A 6,000-nucleotide genomic window follows, 5' to 3' on the forward strand; every position below is an offset into this window, starting at 1 on the left:
GCAGGGACGTTACGCTGCATTTTCGCGTAAACAGGAGTCCTTTCAGGTGGCAATTCATCCTTGACTTTGAGACTCAGGTGACTTTCTCTCTGGGGGATAGAGTCCTGCAGGCTGGACTCCAAGTTCCCGAGGACCGGCCAGGATCCTCCTGGGCACCGTGCCCGGGGAAGCTCCGCCTGGCGGGAGGCCTCCTCCCCACGAGGACGCGCCCACCCTCCCCCCCGGCCCCTGCTCGGCTCCGTCGCTGGGCTCCATTCTGGCTCCGGCTTCCGGGCCCATCGGGGAACAGCTCTGGTGAGACCGGACACCGGAGTCGACCTCAGACAACGGGGATCGCACCCCCCGGCCTTCTCTCCTGAGGACCTGACCCTGGTGGGGAGGGACGGAGGGCGGGAGGGAGGCACCTCCACCCCGGGCAGACGCTCTCAGGGTGACTCATCCGGGTGCGGAGGCACGACAGGCTTCGTTGCTCACCCTGGCTGCACTTGGTTCGGGAAGGCGCGGAGACCAGTGACTTCTCGCGACCCGGGGTTGAGGCACCCGTGAGCTTGCCCAGGCAGGGCCCACGCTGGGCATCGAATCCACGCTACGCGGAGGCCGGAGTGGCTTTCGGGAGTCCCGACAGGCCCCCTGCCTGGCTCTGTGCTGCCAGGAGCCCTCCGCAGCCTACCCCGGGCTCCGGGGCTCGACTCTCCCCCATCCCAGGGTGCCAACTGGCCCCTGGAAACAGGTGGGGCCTGGGGTTCCCAGGCTGGAGGCTGGGGGTGCTGCTCAGAGTTTTGATGGACCCACGAATCGGACAGAGGAGGTGGAGACACAGAGAGATGGGAGGAGAGGGGAAGAGAGGTCCACCTCGTGGCTAGGTGGGGAGACTGGGACAGGAAGGTGGGGTCAGCGCGTGGGAGGGGTGCAGGGATTCTAGGCAGAGACACCGTGGTCGGTCAATTCCATCACGCTGCTGGCAGACAATGCAGGCCAGGGATTGATTTGCCGATTATGTTTGGTCCCCATGAGTGTGTACCTGCATATTTGACCACCCGGCGCTCCGGGGTGGCGAGAGGCGGGACCGTCCGCACAATGCCCACCTCACTGCTTTGCCGCACGTGGCCTCCACCCCGCCACCCGCTGCTCGTCGCCCTCAGCCCTTCCTGCGTCGGCCCCCCCCCCCCCCCCGACCAGCCTCTCTGAGAGCCTTTGCCTGGGTAGCTGCACACATCCTCCGAGACCCCGCCTGCCCTTCCTCTAGTTTCCACGGTACCTCTGCACCCCCCTGCCTGAGCGCCTAGGTATGGACCTGGCATTCCCGCATGAGTGTTGGTCTCTTTATATTGCTAGAACTCTCTTGGCTCAGAATCTCCATTCAAGTGAACTTAAGTAAATAGGAAATTTATTGGCTTACATTAACTACATCTCCCAGGAGCAGCTTCAGGCTTGGCTGGATCCAGGAGCCCCGGTCATGGCCTCGAGTCTCGGCCTCTCTCTCCCTGTCTTGGTTCTGCTTGTCTTTTATTGACTTCATTCTGGGTGCCAGCTCTCTCCCCGCGGGGTGGAGGTGGCCTCTGACAATCCCACAGTTGCCTCCTACCAAGTGAGCCCCGATTTTCCGGTCGCTCTGGGAACAAGTCCCAGAGGGGGTTCTCATGTTGTGATTTGGGTCACGTGAGCATCGCAGAACCAACCGCTGTGGCTGGCGGACGAGGTACATGTCTGTCCCTATACTAGGGAAGGGCAGCCCCGCAGGAAGGAGAGGTTTGCGGCCTGGCCAAGGGGAGAGGGAGGCTGGGCAGTCTCCCCAGCGGGCCGGGTGAGTTCCTCACGAGAAGGCTGTGCATTTTAAGTGTCTCTGTACCCGTGGCCCCCTGCACAATGCCTGGCACATGGATGGGTACGATCTTTCTTGACTAGCAACTGCCCCTCTCCCACGTAGGGGCTTCTTGGCTTTAGAGAGTGGGGCACGTGGGCTCTGGGGAAATTATAAAGTGACAAAGGTCATCTTTGGGAAACCTCTCAGCTGCCCAGGTCCGGCTCTTCCTCCTCTGATGGCCTCAAGATGAAGGATTAAGCTGCAGCAGAACGGACAGGGGGCAGGGGTGGGCGGGCTTTCCTGGCCCCTGAGGCCCTTCCCACAATTATCACAGTGTTCAGCTCCAAATCAAAACCCACGGCCTACAGTGGGGTGGAAAATGCCACATAGATGCTGGAGGCTGTCTGCTGTGGTCATCCCAGACACCCAACGCCAGCCTTGGCAGAGAATCAGAGCCTCGAGGCCATGATGTGGGGTCCTGGATCTAGCCATGCCTGAAGCTGCCCCGGGCGATGCAGTATGTAAGCTGACAGATTTTCTTCTTACGTTCGTCTGAATCAGTTTCCCAAATTACCGTGTCCCCGACTCTGGAAGAAGGGGCTTAGGTCTTTGTGAGGATGTGTATTAAAATGGCTCCCACTGCGTGCCCCCGTTGTCAACGGAAACTCCCTGCTTTCAGGGGCGGGCAAGGAGTTGGTGGATTCGGTTCTGGACGAGCCGTGTGTCTCCTCAGCGTCCCCCAACACTCCCCGCCGCCATCGCTGGGGCTGGCTGCTTCCAAGGCTCTCCCTCTGCTGAGCCCACCCCCAGGGCGGGGATGCATCGGGTCCTGACGTCCTCTGATCCCGGGGAGCCTGGAACCTCCGTGCGTGACATTCACGCAGGTCTGCAGCTCTCTCTGCCCTCAGCCTCTCCTTTCCTTCCCCAGGCTAAAAACGCAGACAAGTGCACCCCCACCCACTGTAACGGGTTCTCTGGAGTCTCGAGGGTGAGGAACGCCACCGCAGAAAAGGCGGCGAGGCCACAGCGCACGTGTTCTCTCTCTGCAGGACGGGTCTCAGAGCCCCAGCTCGGGGTGAACACAGAGCAGTTTTGTTGGGGCCAACAGCCCCTCCTGATCATGCTTTGCGGCCTCCTCCCCTGCGCGGGCCCCGCCACACCCGGTCACTTTGGGTGGTCGGGGTGCCGTCCTCTGTCTAAAGCAGCTTCTCATCCCGCCCACGGCCCCCCTGGCCGGAGCCGGGCTGTGTCACACGGGGCTCCGGCTGCCCCCGGCCCAGGCGCCACCAGGTCTGATGCCCCCAGCCTCGTGGCCTGCCCTCGTGAGTCATCACGCATAAAGCCCTGCAGGGAGGTTTCCGTCCCCGGAGGGCCTCTCAGGATCGGAGTGGGGTGCAGGGGAGTGGGGGTGTCAGGGGCTTCTTAGCTCCACTGCCATTTACAACCTCAGTCACCGACTCCGGGGCTCTGGTAAGCACCTCCCTCTCAATCCCGTTCTCACCGTGCCCTCGCTAGGTCCCCAGATGCCACCCCGCGGTCCCCGGCTCCTGGTGTCCGTGCCCTTGTGGAGTCTGGGCTGCTCTGTGCCAAGGTGAGTGGCAGCCGGGACGAGGTCACAGGTGACATTGTGGTTTCCACCTTACCCCCTTTCGGATCACTGACCCTGGTGGACCCCGGCCGCCATGCTGTGAGGACGTCCGCGTGGCTCTTCGGAGATGCCAAGTGGCCGGGCACCGAGGGCCCTGCCAACGGCCGTGTGAACTCACCTTCTCGAAAACAGACCCTCCGGCCCCGGTGACACCCGCACGTGATGCCACCCTGTCTGACATCTTAGCTGCAGCCTCGTGATAAACCCTGAGTCAGACCCCCCCAATCCCGGAGCCACAGAAACCACAAGGTAATAAACGCTTGTTGCTTAAAACGGCTAGTTTTGGGGTAGTTGTTACAGAGCCCCGGGTAACTCCTCTCCCCTGCGTGCGCCCACACATACTGGTTCTTGCTGTGGGAAACAGAGGCAAAGAAACAAATCAAATTTCCTTACAACGTACAGCCCATTGACAAGTCCTTGGGACAGGCAGGGTGACCTTCCCCGGGAGCTCAGCGGCCTGGATGAGGACACTTTGCTCGGGGCAAAAGTCGATCTTAGCCTGACACTGTCCCCCTCTCCAGGGTCCTGTGAGTCTCCTTTAGCAAATAAAGATTCCTTTGGAAACTTCCTTTGTCTCAACACCCCCCACCCCAAGATACATGCTGGCAATCATCCTCCAAGCATGTGGCCCCCTGATCTCCATCTGAAGGGTCTCATGACGGGGTTTTGACTAAACAGTAATAAATGACCTTTTCCCAACAACAGCAAGCCCCTCCGGGTCCTGGAAGCCTTGTTTCCAAAACTCCCGGGAGGCCTGTGCTGTCCTGAACCCCTCCCAACCTGAACCCCTCCTCGCAACCCCAGCGCAGCTCTTTCTGCGCACGGGTCCGTCCCCCTGCTTTAATAAAATCACCTCTTTCTTTGCACGGAAGACGTCTCGGGAATTCCTCCTTGGCTGTTCGCTCCGAACCCCACGTTTCCACGTCAGTTCTGTTCTCCTGGAGAGCCCTGACCGTCCCAGCACACACTCAGGCCACCCACCCCCCAGCCCCCAATCCCCGCCTTGCTTCTTAAGGTCTGTCTACACTCCTGCCCACGGTTCCTTGGTTAAACGCTTCTCAAATGAGCCGGTTTGCACGCAACAGCCATTTCTTGTCAGGCCCACGCTTGGCAAAGCCACCCCACCCCCACCCCAAGTCAAGACCCAACCAACTGCCACTGGAAGGGACTTTCCGGGCCTTTCCCAGCTGGAGAAATCTGGAAGCAACTTTGACCTTTTCCTCAGATCTACCCGCAGCAGCAGCAGTGACGGCTGAGGACCCGTAATAAAGAGAATGCAATCGGATGCTCTGGAATGACGTTCTGCTTTCTCATTGCTAACCGTCAACCTCCGCAGGTAATTGTGCAAAGGGGGCAGCATGTGAGAAGACACTACTTGGTTCCACCGTCACCCGCTTCGCCTCCTCTGTGTGTGTGGGCAGCATGGCCTCCGGGGCCCCGGGAGCCGCCTTCCACCAGGGAGAGAGGGCGGAGGGCTCCGTCCCCGTGCCCCTGTCCCCGTGCCACCTGCGGAGGCCGACTTGCCCAGGCTCTTCGGGAAAGTCCCGGGAGGAGGGACTTCCTCACCGCATCCCTGGAATGTTGTTTTCCCTCCGGAGGAAGCCTGGGCGCAGGAGTCTCTTCCTGCCAGGGATTCCCCTCCGGTGCCCCCACCCCTGAGACGCCGCTGCCCACAGGTCGTGGGCTGGTGGCCGGGCGGCCGCGGGAGGGGCGGGTCCAGAGCCACGAGGGGCAGCACCAGCCCCGGGGACCCCGCCTGTGTTTAGGCGTTTGATGTTTCGTTCATCAGGAATTTTGAATGAATTCTGGCTTCGAAGAGGGTTGGGCTAAAATGGTGCTCGTCTTGATCAGTGGGTTTTTAGCAACTCCCACTTGGATTTCGCACCAAGACAAGCATCTCCCTCGCTGTGCCCTGAGGTCTGGTTTCTGCCCTCGAGGGACGGGACACACATCACACACTGGGTGTGCGTGGTCATCTGCACAGGGCGTCCCCCGCGGAGCCTGAACCCCACGCAGCCACGGGCCAGCACCTGGCAGACGCCGACAGAAGCCCGATAAACACCAGTACACGGAAGGGGCCTGACCCTCCCGGGCCAGGACCCCGCACGGACGGTGGCAGGGCCCCCGGCACAGCAGGAGGGCAGTCCTGAGGGACACAGAGCGGCCACTGCCCGTCTGCCGGCCCCACGCTGGCCTCCGCCCCGGGGCAGTGACCGGGCAGTGCTGTGGATGCCCGGCGGCTTCTGAGGGACCAAAGGGTTGGTGTGGGTCTTCACAGAAGGGGTCTGGGGGTCCCGGCGCTGCAGCAGTGGCCACAGTGGCCCCTCATCCCAGATGGATGAGGCCGCCCGCCGCCCGGCCCTGGGCCCAGACTCCCCGGGATCACACCAGCCCTGCCTGGTTTAGACGCTCCCTCCCCGGCTCTCAGCGCGACTCCGCCCCATTCTCCCGCCGATGTTTCTCTGAACCCCTCTTGGAACATCAACCTGAACACCGCGTTTCAGACGCACCGTGAACAGACACAGGCCTGTGAACAGCACGATCCCAG

This window comes from Panthera leo, chromosome C2 (assembly GCF_018350215.1).
Source record: "Panthera leo isolate Ple1 chromosome C2, P.leo_Ple1_pat1.1, whole genome shotgun sequence".
Taxonomy (NCBI): domain Eukaryota; kingdom Metazoa; phylum Chordata; class Mammalia; order Carnivora; family Felidae; genus Panthera; species Panthera leo.